Source organism: Nuphar pumila, chromosome 14, assembly GCF_984573655.1.
Source record: "Nuphar pumila chromosome 14, dmNupPumi1.hap1.1, whole genome shotgun sequence".
NCBI lineage: Eukaryota > Viridiplantae > Streptophyta > Magnoliopsida > Nymphaeales > Nymphaeaceae > Nuphar > Nuphar pumila.
In genome coordinates this window covers 42645987-42661936 of record NC_143262.1, presented here as the reverse complement: position 1 = coordinate 42661936, position 15950 = coordinate 42645987, and positions in this window count along the sequence as shown.

Genomic DNA, 15950 nt, shown 5'->3' with positions numbered 1-15950 from the left:
TGATTCACGGTCAATTTTCTGGCAATGTATACTTGTATTAGATATGAAATCGTGATTGCTAATCATGATTCAGTGTGAAGCTGCCGGAATCCACTCTGTTCTTCGGTTGGATTTAAAACAAAACAAAAATCATATCATGAGAAGCTGCCAGAATTTTTCTTCATTCGCCGGAATTTCTTGCTTTGCCGTGAACTACTCTGCAACGGCTCAGCAGATATCAATCTGCTGTTCATTTGAATAGCAGAGCTTGAGATGCTTTATTACCTCTGATTCACGATACAGCCGACTAATCGGCTAAAATCCAGCAATTGAATGTCTGATTTCTGGATTAAATGGCTGAAATGTGTATGAATCCAATCAAATGTATGCGTGAATTTTCAGTCTGAAATACATTGAATATCTACCTGAATTTTTGTTCATTTACTAAATTTCTGTTGTTAATTTCTTCTGATTTCCTGTTTTCAATCTATGAGATCTTTTTGTTTTGGGAGTTCTTGATTTTATGTTTTTTTCAATTAAATCATTTCTTGTTTTTACATTCATTTTCTATAATTGTTTTTAATTCATCTTCCTGTGTTTGTTGTAATCATTCCATTTGCTATTGTTTCCTTTATTTCTTATTTTTCAGTTGCTATAAGTCGATTTCCTGTTTTTTTTTTTAATCAAGAATTTTTCCTGTTTTGCCTCATTCAATATTCTTTACATGTTTCTCTTCTTGTTTTCAATACCTGAATTTTGTTCTTCATTAGTCATTCCTTGATTTTTACGGTCCTTGATTTTACTGCTTTCAATTCCTTAATATTGTGTTTTTTCAATCGTTTATGTTCATATTTTGTTAATGAAGTGTTAGTGGTTAATTGTTTTCACTTTTAGTTAATTGAAATGGTTAGATTTCATGTAGTTAAGTGTTAGTGAATTGAAATTTAGTTAATTGTTTTAGTTAATATAGTTTTAATTGTCATTACATTCTGTTGATGATATCTTTTAGTGTTTTTAGTATTTAGTTAGTTTAATATTGTTTTTACTTCTATCTCTGGTACTGCTCGTATTTTATTTGGATTTGTGCAGGATTGCACGAGATTGGAGCAGAAGAGACTACGTGACACGAAGTGCAAAGATAGAAGATTTTTACTTTTCAGTTTAGACTTAGAATTTAATTGGGTTTGTAAATATTGCACTTTACGTCCTCTGCGAAGGGTATTCATTTGTTGTAATAGTTAGTTGTTTTTACTATTCTTGAATACTTTACATTTCAATAATTTGGCAATAAAGAATAGTTTAGATTTGTGTACTTGAATACGAAATATTCCCGTTCCCTGAGTTCGACCCGGTCTCATCCACTAGTGAGAACCGGTTTTTATTATTTGATGTCTGGTTTTCACATGTTTTACATTTAAAAATCTTTTCAAAATTACAACGATTTAAAAGAAGACATCAAATTTTTGGCGCCGTTGCCGGGGAACGGCGTAATATTAGTATTCACTTTATTGCCTAGTGTTTGTGTTGCATTTAGGTTTAGAACCACGTATGTGCATATCTTAGAGAAGAGCTTACTTTTCTGCACAGCCCACCTATTAGGATTTCCTTAGAGGTGACTGTGTACGATTGGTACCGTACACATAGATTTTATATTTCTATGCATAATCTCTTTTATGTGTAACTGCGTGGTGTTTGTTTAGTTTTTGTTGTTTTTAGTTAACTCGTTTTGTGGTTTGCGTGGTTTGGCCGCTTAGTGCGTTAGTTAGGTAGAAAACCCAAAGTTAGGACGTGTGCTACACCGGTCTACTCTAAGGTGTACGCAATGGCTGACGATCATCATTTGATCCGTCCTTTGAGGGAGTACTTCATGCCAAATACGTATACTCCCGCCTCCTGCATCACGAGACCTGATGTAGGAGCGAGCCATTTTGAGATTAAGGCCAGTGTGATTCAAATGTTACCTTCGTTTTATGGCCTTAGCAATGAGGACCCATATCGTCATCTCGACGAATTCCTTGAGATTTGCTCGACTGTGCGAATCAATAATTTTGGAGATGATGCTATGCGGTTGACTCTGTTTCCGTTCTCTCTCAAAGATAAAGCCAAGCACTGGCTAAAATCTCTTGAGACGGTTCATATTACTACTTGGGAAGGAATGCAAAAAGAATTTTTAAAAAAATATTTCCCAATTGGTAAGACAAACCAGTTTCGTAAAGCTATAACCAGTTTTTCTCAAATTGAGGGAGAACAATTTCACGAGTCTTGGGAGAGATTGAAAGATCTTCTCCGCAAGTGTCCCCATCACCAGGTGCCTCGTTGGCAGTTGGTGCAGTATTTTTATGACGGGCTTACTGAAAAGCATCGTCAAATGGTTGATTCGTCTTGTGGGGGCACTTTTATGCTCAAAAGTGAGGACGAGGCGTGGTCTCTATTCGAGACCTTGAGTGAAAACACGATGCATCATAATTTGTCTTCACGGCTCGATAGGACTACATCTCTGCCTAGTGGTCCTAGGAAAGTTGGGATTTCCGAAGTTGGGTCCGAATTAGAATTGCGTACCAAGGTTGACCAGTTGACTAGGAAGTTAGATCAATTCCTAGCCAATTCCTCGAGAAATCCAATAGAAAGAGTGTGCGAGATATGTGCTAGCCCTGCACACTGTGTTGCGGATTGTCCGGCAGCGCCATTATATCCTGAATTCGTTCAGGAGCAGGTGAATGCTGCCCAAGGTTTTGCTAGACCCATGCCTGATTCGTTTACATCATCATATAACCCAGGTTGGCGAAACCAGTCTATTTCTCCATCCCATCAGCCCTCCCAGACACAGTATAGACCCAGTAACCCTTCACAAGGTTACTCATATTCTATATTTCCACAGGTTTATCTCCAGTATTGTCTACCTTCACCTCAGGAGCCCATTCCAAGTTCATCATTTCAAGAGAAGATGTTAGAAGCCTTTTCTGATATCAAGGCCACTCTTTGTTCCCATACGCAGTCAATAGCCAAGCTAGAGACTCAAATGAGACAATTAGCTCAGACATTGAGTAGACAAAGTCAGATGAACCTTCATAGTCAGTCTGTTGTCACATCCAAGGGAGAGGATTCCATGTTATTTGACTTGCAACCCACTACTTCACATCATGAGCAAGTCAAATCTGTTACATCCCTTCAGTATGGGAAGGCGTGTCACCCTACTCAGGAATCGACTCATGAACCCCAAATCATTTCTACTGACAAGTCGATCTCCATGATACCTCAACAGAAGGGGCCTTACTCACAGCATACATTTTCATCATATAAAGCCCCATTTTCTCAGCCTTTAGGATCACCAATTTTTAGTAAGCAAGAGGTACAAATGCAGAAGGTGCTTGACCAAGTCAAGCCAGATCATATTCACCACTTGTCTGAAGTTGCATTCATTGGTACTCGGTCGGTCCTAGACTCTCGATTCTTGACCAGTCTCTCAGATGAGACTAATCTCCGTTCTTCATGTCAAGAGAGTTTTGATACTACAGTTAGAGGTAGACGGGATGGAAACACAGTGCGTAGTGTCACAGATGACACTCTTTTCTTCATAGAGCCCGGTTGAGTCTGACTTCATGTCCATTGATCTCATGGACGATGAAGGTTTTTCCAGGGATCCGTCTGGCTGGGGACGTGAAACTTAGCGCTTTATGGGAGGCAACCCATATCTTGTACATTATTGGGTTTACTTAGAATTTATAGATTTTATTTTGTTTTTACTTTTTAGTTTTCTTCATGAGTTTTTCATATTCTTTTTGTTTCATTCATGGTTTCATGTTTTGTCATGTGTACATTGCATTCATTACATTCATAGAACGTGCATTTTTAATTCATGTCAGGTCATTCTACTCTTTTCCCTCATTTATTTCTCTCATGTGCATTCACTTAGTTTCATTCAAGCATGGGGGAGTGCCACTGGTACAGTGTCATTCAAGCATGGGGGAGGGTGTAGAGTGCACACCTTGATATTTCTGTTTACGTTCTTGCACATGTTTACACATCTCTCATGAAAAGTAGATTTTTAAAGAAATAGTTTGAACTTATATGAATGTTATTTCAAATCTGATGTTTTTAGAGGATTTTTTAAGCCCCACGAAATTTTTTTCTGACATAGATCTAAAAATTATGGTTGTTTATGTGGATTTCAAAGAAATGAAGATAAATACATGTTAGAATTTATTTTGTATCATAAATATGAATATGCACAGTTTTATTTTTAAAAAACTAAGCAAATGAACAAAAGCGTAAAAAAAAAAGAACTCAAAAAGTGAGAAAAAGCATGCGTTAGGTTGTTTGGATAATTTCACAATCCTTAGTAGATGGAATTTAGATGTAAGTTGAAACTTTTAATTCCATTTTCGAAAAGGAGAGTGGAAAACTTTGTGATCCTAAGTAACTGAGAACAGATACAAGTTGAAATATTTGACTCTCATGTTATAAAGGTGAATGAAGGAAGTCACTTTTATGTCTTAGTTGATATCTTTTGGTATGTATTGAAAAAGTATAGAAGATATTGACATTGCACAAGGCATAAAAGCAGACCACACGCAAGCTATAAGAGAAAAAAAAAAGAAAAAGAAAAAGCGTGAAAAAAATGAAAAAAGAGAGAAAAGAGCTTAAAAAGAAAGAAAAGTTCAGTGCTTAGAAGTGATTGAGAAAACCTATGCAGAAAACATATGAGTGAGGCTAAGTAAATGATAACTTGTTTTTATTGGATTTTCTAAGAATAAAACATAAATAATTGTGATATTTAGAAAAGTGAAAGAAATTCTTTTTCTGTGGTGGTATATAAAAGACTCTAATTATGTCTTGATTTTTTTTGTAACATGAAATATTTGTGAAAACAAAGTCTTTAATTACCTACTGCTTATGAGGATTTGTAATATTATGCATACATGACAGAGATGTTTGTGGGTAGCATCACTGCAAACCCTCACGAGACCTTACTCGTCCACTGGGGTAACACAGGGGGTGAAAGGGCTTGTTGCATGAGCTAAATGCAATCGTGATTCCTACGAAAGTGAGTTAGGTGATAGTTTAATTTCTTGCATTTTTCTAGTTTGCTTGAGGACTAGCAAAAGATAAGCATGGGGGTATTTGATCATGCATATAATTCAGGGTTTATTAACATTAAAATATGCATGATTTTATAAAATAATGTTTCAAAAACCCAATTTTATGTTAGTTTTCGAGTAAATGTGCTAAAATGATTTAAAAATAGAAAATGCATGAAAAATAGTTTTATTTTACATTTTTATACATATTTTAGTTTTTTTGTTATAATCATAGTAGTTTAGTTTTAGTTTTTTTAAATAAAATAAAAAAATAATAGAGAAAAATATTTTTTTCATTTTAAGTGTTTGTTTTTTTTTTAAAAAGAGAAAAAAATTTTAGAATCGTTTTTTTTTAGTTCTTCATAAATAAGTTTTGTTTTTAAATCTTTGAAAATTTTATAATAAACTGGTATATAGTTTTTGATTTTTGAAAATTGCAAAAATAAACACAAACCGGTTCAACCGGTTTGCTTTTAAAAAATAAAACTGTTTTGAACCGGTTTCAAATGTTTGAAAGCTTTTAAAAACCCCCAAATCACAAAAATCGGGCGTCTTCATCTTTTGCGCCAGAGCCCTCTCCTCTAACCCTTCTTTTCCCTCCACTTTGTTTTCTTACCTCCTTCTTCACCTTCTCCCTTGATTTCTCTTCTTCCCTGTTTCCGGTGGAGGCGCTTCTTCAACGGCGACGGCGTTGACGGTGGAGGCCAACACCTCTTCCCTCAGGTTCACGGTGAGTGCTGAGTACTCTTCTTTATCTTCTTCTTCTTCTTCTTCTTCTTCTTCTTCGTTTTAATTCTTTCTGAATCATAATGTTTAAATTTCAATTTGGAAAATAAAAATGAAAGAAAACATCAAAAGAAAAAAATAAATAAATATCTGCAAAGGAGTTTCGGCGATCGACAAGGATCTGACTGAATATTTGTTCTGATCAATAGTTTTGATAAATACTTGCATTATTTTTTTTTAATCAAAACATTGATCTGGATTTGCTGGATTAAGTTTTGTATATCGATTATCTGAATCGATAGAATTCTGTTTTTAAAAAAAGGATCGATCATAACTTCTGGTGAATGTTTTTTTTTTTCGGAAATCTGTAATAAGCTAACGGAGACCTCTGATTCACGGTCAATTTTCTGGCAATGTATACTTGTATTAGATATGAAATCGTGATTGCTAATCATGATTCAGTGTGAAGCTGCCGGAATCCACTCTGTTCTTCGGTTGGATTTAAAACAAAACAAAAATCATATCATGAGAAGCTGCCGAAATTTTTCTTCATTCGCCGGAATTTCTTGCTTTGCCGTGAACTACTCTGCAACGGCTCAGCAAATATCAATCTGTTGTTCATCTGAATAGCAGAGCTTGAGATGCTTCATTACCTCTGATTCACGATACAGCAGACTAATCGGCTAAAATCCAACAATTGAATGTCTGATTTCTGGATTAAATGGCTGAAATGTGTATGAATCCAATCAAATGTATGCGTGAATTTTCAGTCTGAAATACATTGAATATCTACCTGAATTTTTGTTCATTTACTAAATTTCTGTTGTTAATTTCTTTTGAATTCCTGTTTTCAATCTATGAGATCTTTTTGTTTTGGGAGTTCTTGATTTTATGTTTTTTTCAATTAAATCATTTCTTGTTTTTACATTCATTTTCTATAATTGTTTTTAATTCATCTTCCTATGTTTGTTGTAATCATTCCATTTGCTATTGTTTCCTTTATTTCTTATTTTTCAGTTGCTATAAGTCGATTTCCTGTTTTTTTTTTTAATCAAGAATTTTTCCTGTTTTGCCTCATTCAATATTCTTTACATGTTTCTCTTCTTGTTTTCAATACCTGAATTTTGTTCTTCATTAGTCATTCCTTGATTTTTACGGTCCTTGATTTTACTGCTTTCAATTCCTTAATATTGTGTTTTTTCAATCATTTATGTTCATATTTTGTTAATGAAGTGTTAGTGGTTAATTGTTTTCACTTTTAGTTAATTGAAATGGTTAGATTTCATGTAGTTAAGTGTTAGTGAATTGAAATTTAGTTAATTGTTTTAGTTAATATAGTTTTAATTGTCATTACATTCTGTTGATGATATCTTTTAGTGTTTTTAGTATTTAGTTAGTTTAATATTGTTTTTACTTCTATCTCTGGTACTCCTCGTATTTTTTTTGGATTTGTGCAGGATTGCACGAGATTGGAGCAGAAGAGACTACGTGACACGAAGTGCAAAGATAGAAGATTTTTACTTTTCAGTTTAGACTTAGAATTTAATTGGGTTTGTAAATATTGCACTTTACGCCCTCTGCGAAGGGTATTCATTTGTTGTAATAGTTAGTTGTTTTTACTTTTCTTGAACACTTTACATTTCAATAATTTGGCAATAAAGAATAGTTTAGATTTGTGTACTTGAATACGAAATATTCTTGTTCCCTGAGTTCGACCCGGTCTCATCCACTAGTGAGAACCGGTTTTTATTATTCGATGTCTGGTTTTCACATGTTTTACATTTAAAAATCTTTTCAAAATTACAACGATTTAAAAGAAGACATCAGTCTTCTATCCATAAAAGTAAAATATAGGGTACACTAGTCGTTGTAATATTTTAGGTAATATATATTTTATGTAAAAAGTCTATTTCTTACAATAGTACATTGAACGTTGGATTGTAGGTTGTCATGTGGTTTTGTCTTTATCCTAATTAATGATTTGTGGTACATAGGTACTTCTTTACTTTAAATGAGTGTACGTACAATAAATGCTTTGAGATATTTATTTGTACATAGTCATGTCAAGAGTTTTCTTTATGTTGTGTTTTTCAAAGTCTACAGAGAGAATGAAGACTACAAGTAAGTCGACATTCTTGAGAAGGATATTTAACAAGGATTCTTCACAGAAGGTATTTAATGCTATACAAAGAGAATGATGACTTCAAGTAAGTCGACATTCTATGAGTTTGTAAAAAGGTAACTAGAGTCTTTTCAAAACCAATATTATATTTGTTTTCTTTGTGTAGCCGATTTCATGTTTTGTCTTTTTTCTATATTTGAAATCATTTCTTTAAAGAAGGTAACTAGAGTCTTTTCAAAACATATTATATTTGTTTTCTTTGTGTAGCCGATTTCATGTTTTGTCTTTTTCCTATATTTGAAATCCTTTCTTTAAAGAAGGTAACTAGAGTCTTTTCAAAACCAATATTACATTTGTTTTCTTTGTGTAGCCAATTTCATGTTTTGTCTTTTTCCTATATTTGAAATCATTTCTTTTCATGTTGTCTTGTATATGATATAAGGTACAATTATTACATTTTGAAATCATGTCAAAATACCTTTTTCATAAAGGTTGTAAGAAGGTACAATTATTTGTTTTCAAAAAGGAGCTTTTTGAAACTATCGTATACTTTTATGAAATAGCTTTTATGAGTGAGTATGTAATATGCAATATGCATCCTTCTGAAGGTTCTGTTACATATGACTCTAAAGAAAAAAATCTTCAACTTGTGGAAGCCGATCTCTTTAGATGGTCTTTAGGAGTGCATGGCTCAACAAGCTTTTTCTTCAAGGAGTGTGATTGCATCATAGTTGTACTTAAACAAGAGGTTCTCCATCCTTTTTGAGTGAGATATCCTTGCATCAAACACTCGTTAGATATATGGCAAAATATATCTAGTCATTATATAACATTTTTCAAGAAGACATATTATCATATCATATAAAATCAAATAAGACAGTGTATCATATTATGTGATATCAAAACAGAGTTTCTCAACACGGCCAGCAATAACAACAGATTGAATTTGTGGAATTCTGATTCAAGGTGGATCACCTTATAAAAAAAATGGATCCCATCGTAAGAGGCAATCCCAAGAAGGCACTTTGTCTGCCGCAGGTTTAGAAAAGGAATGTTCTTAGGCTTTGGTATGAGATTTTTCATATGTTGGTTTTCATTTATTCTATTTCTAATTGTCATATAGTCCTTTTGATTAAAGTGTTCTGTTGTTTCCAATTTTTTTTTCAAGTATCTTGTGAATCGTGTGTCATTTGTACTTATTGTAAAATCCTCAGGGGTCTTGAAAGGAAGATAAATTCCTGATTGGAAAGGTAAGAGTTTAAACTGTAGTTTGCTTATAGCTTTGTTATCATAGTTGTTCTGCAACTTGTTTATTTTTATGTCCATATATGTGCCACACATTTTCCTGCTGCTTCCACATTCAGTTGAGTCTTCCCGATTGATATTTTGGTCGACCATCCCTGCTGCATATATCATTGTCCTAAAGGAAAGATCAGAATGAATGCAGTTAGAAAACTTTGTTCTTTGTTTAAGCATGCCAAGATTGCTCTGTTCGGTTGTTTTTCTGATTTCAAGCGCCAGCCTGAAATCGTGCCTTGGAAGTGGGTCTAGGTAAGTCTCCAAGATCTACAGAATCCTGTCAGTAAGCTATCACTATATTGTTACTAAAACTTTTCTTTCTGAAAATGATATCTTGAAACATGATGAAGTTCATTCTTTTCTTTTTTTTTGTCATCTGTTAGGAGTTTTTATCCTTTTTGTTAACCCTTGCTCCTTCATTAGACAAATTCTATTAGAGATCGAGATTCCATCAACAATGTATGAAGAAAGCCTATTACGCAGGTATTTATTGTCTAATTCCCAGATGTGGTTTTGCTCTGCTGATGTGGTTGGCTCCCAATTATTTGTAATGCCACCTATAAATCACTGTAAACTTTTCTCTCTTATGGTAGTTCATTCTTGAACTATCATAACTGTCGTTTCATTATTCTTTATCATTTACAGTGGTTCACAAGGAACCACTGTAAGCCTTTTCCCTCTTATAGTAGTTCATTCTTGAACTATTATAACTGTCATTTCATTATTCTTTATCATTTACAGTGGTTCACAAGGAACCACTGTAAGCTTTTTCCCTCTTATGGTAGTTCATTCTTGAACTATCATAACTGTCATTTCATTATTCTTTATCATTTACAGTGGTTCACAAGGAACCACTGTAAGCTTTTTCCCTCTTATGGTAGTTCATTCTTGAACTATCATAACTGTCATTTCATTATTCTTTATCATTTACAGTGGTTCACAAGGAACCACTGTAAGCTTTTTCCCTCTTATGGTAGTTTATTCTTGAACTAAGCTTTTTTCCCTCTTATGATAGTTCATTCTTGAACTACCATAACTGTCATTTTATCATTCTTCATCATTTACAGTGGTTCACAGGGAACCACCATAACTTCTTCTCTCTTTATTATGATAGTTCATTCTTGAACTATCATAACTATCATCTTTATTTTTATCATCCTTTTACAATGGTTCACCGGAAACTGCTGTAACTTTTTCTCTCTTTGTACATATGTATATATACATATTCCTATATATATGTGTGCATTTTCTAACAAATGCAGAGTAGGCCATATGCCTTTCTCATTCAAATATAAATAAAGCATCTTATGTAAGATTTTGAATAATCATTTACACTCACATTTTAAATTTCCTTTTGTGCAAATTCTATCTTGCAGGAACATGAGAGAAGCTTGAAATTAGAAAATTTTCAATGTGTTCAACTCCAACATTGTAATAAGCCAGATATTAATGAAAATTCTACATTTCCAAGTCTTAGATTAGAATGGATGAGCATGTAAATAATATTTGTTTCATTATTTATAAAAATTCACAAATAAGGAAACACGAATGGCACGTGCACCATTCTAATAGGAGGTGATTAATCCTAAGTTGATGATTTGCATCAATGGCCATAGTCAGGATGTGAACAAAACTTAGGATTTTTATCTTTTGTGGAATAACACTGGATCCACACAGGATCATTTTTATTCATCATGTTTTCTTTAAATATTCTCCTCTTTTATCAGAGTTTAATTTAAAATTAACTCAATATATATACCAATGGCCATAGTCTGGGTATGTTGAGAGTTAATTTCATTTTAAATTCTATAAAAGCACCAAAGATGTATTTTATTCTTCACTTGAATTTAAATGTGATTATTATATAATACATTCAATGACCATAGTCAAGGATGTATTATATTTTCAATCTCATTTTAATTCATTTAAAGAATGGAATAGCTTTTTCAAAATCCAAATTCAAAATCTTTTTCATTCATCATTTAGGATAGAATTACATCATATTTTCAAAATTCCCTTTTCAAAAACCCAAGTGATTGTCGTTTCTTTAATTTCCATTTCAAATTCATCAATTCTATCTCATCTTCAAAGTCCAAATTTTGACTTTGAAATCAAATTCAAAGTTCAATTTAACTTTGAAATTCTTGATTCATTTTTCTAAATTCCAAATTCAAGTTTCAAAGTCCAATTTGACTTTGAAATTCAATTATATAAGTTTAAATTCTCAAATCAATTTTAAAATTCCAAAATCCAAAGTTTAGATCCTAATCTTGGATCCAGATTTCCAAGTATAAATCCAATTCCACTTTGGATCTCAGACTTAAGATCCAAATTCCATTTAGGATCCAGAATCCAATTCCATCTTGGATCTCAGATTACAGATCCAAATTCCATGTAGGATCCAGAATCCAATTTCACTTTGGATCTCAGACTTAAGATCCAAAATCCATTTACGATCCAGAATCCAATCCCATCTTGGATCTCAGCTTCAGATCCGAATCCATTTTAGGATCCAGAACCCAATTCTACCCAAGATCTCAGACTTCAGATGCAAATTACATCTTGGATTCCAAACCTTGGATCCAATTCCATTTCAGATCTCAAATTTCAGGTTTAACTCCCATTTCAGATTCTAAATCCAGAATTCAATTTTAAATCTCAACTCTATTTAGAATCCAGACTTTGAATTCAAATTCCATTTTGAATTCTAGATCTCAAATAAATTTCTATTCTCAATTCCAATTCTTAAATCTAATTCCATTTTCATCTCAGATTTCAAATCCATTTCCTATTTTCGAGTTCTAAATTCAAAATTCAATTTTGAACTCTATTTAGAATCCAGATTTTGGATTCAGATTTCATCTTGAATACCAACTTTTAAATCTATCCTATTTCTCAATTCTATTTAGATTTCCCACATTTCATTCTGATTTCAAACTTCAAAAGTTAGAATTCAATTCCATTTTATCTCTATTCTAATTCAAAGTTCATTTATGATTTTGAAGTTTCCTTTCTTCTCCTTTTATCTCAAACTTCAAAATCATCTCTTTCAAAATCCAGATTTATTCTTTCCAAACTCTGATTATTCCAAAAACTTAGAACTTTAAATCTTAAAGTTCTAAGTTAGAAACCATTTCTTCACTCCCTTATCAGATTCATCTCAGAAACACTTGGAAAATTTCAAATCATTTTCAAAAAGAGCATACATCTTTGCATTTGCACAAGCATGATTCTTTGTGCATTTAGACTTAGGATAAATTCTTAAATAATATTTTAGCACATCAAAAAGGCATAAATTCGACCCTTGGTTCGATTACCCCTGGTAAAGGTGTCAGGAACGGTCGAACCTCGTACCGACGAGCGAATCCCGTCTCTCAGTTTTCATGTAAATATTTTCAAAAACGGAGGTGAGTTATTTTCTCAAATATTTTCAAATTAAGGTCAAGTGAGACCCCGCAAAAGAGTTCCTCTTTTTTTTCTTTTCTTTTCTTTTCTCTTCTCTCTTTCTTTTCCATCTTTTATTTTCTCCCTTCAAAAAGAAGGAAATAGAGGTTGTAAAGGAAAAGAGAAGGAAGAGAGAGAATATTAAGAGAGGAAAAATTTTGCGACACATGTAGGAAGATCTGACTTTGATGGAACAACCTATTGAGATAGTTGATCGACGAGATCAGGTTTTGCGTACCAAGATTATTTCGCTAGTTAAGGTACATTGGCAGCACCATGGCATTGAAGAATGCACATGGGAACCAGAAGCGAGCATGAGAAAGAAATATCCAGATCTTTTTGTAACCTAATCTGGGTGATTTCGCGGACAATATCCTTCTCAAAGGAGGAAAGGATGTAAGGTCCATGATTAATTTTATGGAAATGTTACGTGAATTGTGTGTGATTGGGAATTTCTTGTTTTATTTACACGTTTTCATATTTATACCTACGTGGAGATACGAGTCAAAAATCGCGTAAGTTTACAATAAATAACAATTGAGGGAAATCTATGACGAATTAACCTCCAAAATTTTTAGGGCAAGTTTATAATAGGTATATTTGGGTTGTCCCCAAATTGGAGGTCCAAACGATGGAAAAACACCGTCAGTGCATGTGATTTATGGGAGATCGCTTAAAGACATAGCGAGGGCCCAAACAAGACCCATTTCGTTCGTAGAGGAGATCTTTCTCTTGATTAGGCCTTAAAATGCTATTTACATTAAAAATATAAAACAAAAATAAATATACATGATGTAGAATATTTAAAATTCATTTAATAATAATATTAGTAAAAAGACTAATTTCTCTTTGTTGGTCAAGGGTCGACCAAGGCTATGGTCGTCCACTTAGGATGGCCTTGAGAGGGCCATGGCCATGAGACCAGCTGGTCACATTGACCAGATGGAAGGATGAATGTCTCGCAAGAGACTAAAAACGAATTTCAAGGGAGGGCCACGATTAGCCCTACCCAAATCAAATAAAAAAAAAAAGAGATAAGAAATGCTAATGATGTTGAGGAGGTGTCGACTTTTCCTCCTTGGGAGATGCATGTGGCCTTGAAAGGAGTCTCTTGCCTTGGGATTCAAGGAAATCCCAAGGGCTCTTCCCAATGATGGAGGGGTCTTCATGAGGCTAGAGGCGCCCCATTGGATGCATGGGGTGGCAGCCCCATGGCACTCTTGAAAGCCTTATAAGGCTTTTCAAATCCTCAATGTCGAGTGGTGGAGCTGGGCAGCAATGGGAATCTGTGACCCACTCCCAGACCCACATCTTGGAGAAGAAATCTCCAATGTCCATCTCACCTAACCCCCTTTAAGAGCTCCTTTGAAAAAATCGAGAGCCCCAAAAGGGGCGATTTTTTTTACTCTTTCTCTCTCTCTCTCTCTCTCTCTCTCCCACTCTCTTCTCTTTCTCCCAGCCATGGAGTGCATCTCCACCATTGTCGTTGGAAGAAAACCTTTGCAGCAGTGACCTTCTTCCTTCTTTCTAACTTGCAAGGTGAAGGCTCAATACAATCTATGTGTTCGTTTTAGTACATCATGAAACCGAGGAGTCAAGGCATTTATGTATGCATGCTCCATTGGTGGATTAGTTGATTAAGCTCTCATTCAACTTTATTTTCCATTGTCTTTCGTTGGTTTGCTTTGATTATCATTAATACATTTTTTTTTAGATCGTTAGCATTGTTGGACCTTCTCTCTTGTTGTCGCCCTATTCTCTTGTTGTTGGGCATGGTGGCTTGCTCCTGATCATGACAGCATTGTTGGGTACACTCTGGACCGAGCTGGGTTCGTCCAGATGCACCCAGTCCTTCGGCACCCCCTTGTAGTGCAGATCAAGTTGCTGGTGACGAACCATAGCCACCTTTGTGAGTGTTCCGGTGTGCTGGGTACTAACCCAGTCCCAAAGGACTTGGGACTAGTACGACATGGACACCTTGACTTGGGTCATTGTGTGACCAGGTTCCACCTGGGAAAGAGGCCCATGGCCCTTTGATATTTTCTTTTTTTTTCTGCTCATTTTTGTTTGGCGCGTTGGGTCACCCGAGGCCATGGGCACCTGGGTTGGCCAAGTCTCTTGGGGACATGGGTCGCAGACCCGTGGGTCTGGTCTGAACCAAGGGTTTAGACCAGAACCCTGTTAGGATTCCATGGGTCCAGTCCCAGGGACCAGACTCAAGCCCCTTTTGGTTCGGCACAACCTCGACCCCAAGGCAGTCGCCTAGTGGCGAGCTGCCGTCATGCTCCGTTGTTACTCGCTGCACCACGTTGGAGATCAGTCTAAACCATGGGTTCAGACCTCACTTTTTAGCAGCAGCATGGTCTGGTCCAAGGGACCAGACCTATGACAGGTCCTTCCCCCTCCTACTTGCCTTGGCATCGTGGATGTCAACCGGACGCTTGCTGTTTTGGGTAGCCGATTTGGGCTCACCTAACTCGTTGTAGGGTCTGGTCTGAACCGTGAGTTCAGACCAGGACCCTTATCAGACCTAGCGGTCTGGTCCAAAGGACCAGACCCGCATGCTTGTAACCCTTTTACAACAGTTTTTGCAAAGGGTTACCAGGTGCCAATTGCACCCGGGTCCCTTGCTGTCTTGGCGCCCTATTTATCGGTTGTCACCATCGGTGACTATGTGGCCGATTGTGGCTGTTGAGTGTGGCCAAACCATAGCCTTGGTCTGGCCCACATGACCAGACGTAAACCCCTTCCTTGCCCTGCACCATTTCGCAAAATAGTTAGGGTTTAAGACGATGTGGATCGCGGCTGCGGATGGTCAGCCTACACACATGTTTCAGATGCATATACACGTGAGATGTGTGTGTATATATATATATATATATATATATATATATATATATATATATATATATATATATATATATATATATATATATACATGTAGGATTGAACAACGCAGGAAACCAATCGGATACGTGGCACCTTCGTGCTTTGTCCAAGTGTTCCTGCGGCAACCTTTACACTCCAGTGTGAGTACGAGTCACGTAAGTGTTTTACCTTGTGACCGTTCAGTCGGATGGCCCTAAAACTTTGTTAATGAATCTGTAGCGGACCTCTTACCTCCTTGGTTTCGGTTTCAGTTGGTTAGTATGTGTAAACGGGTAAGCATTGTTGCAAACCTCATGTATGTAAAGACTACGTTGGTTACAAGTCACAGACTTTGTTCAACATCCTTGTTTTGGGACCGCAAGCGCGGCAGCCCAAACCGTGGAAAAGATAATGTAATCCCCATTAGATGGGTT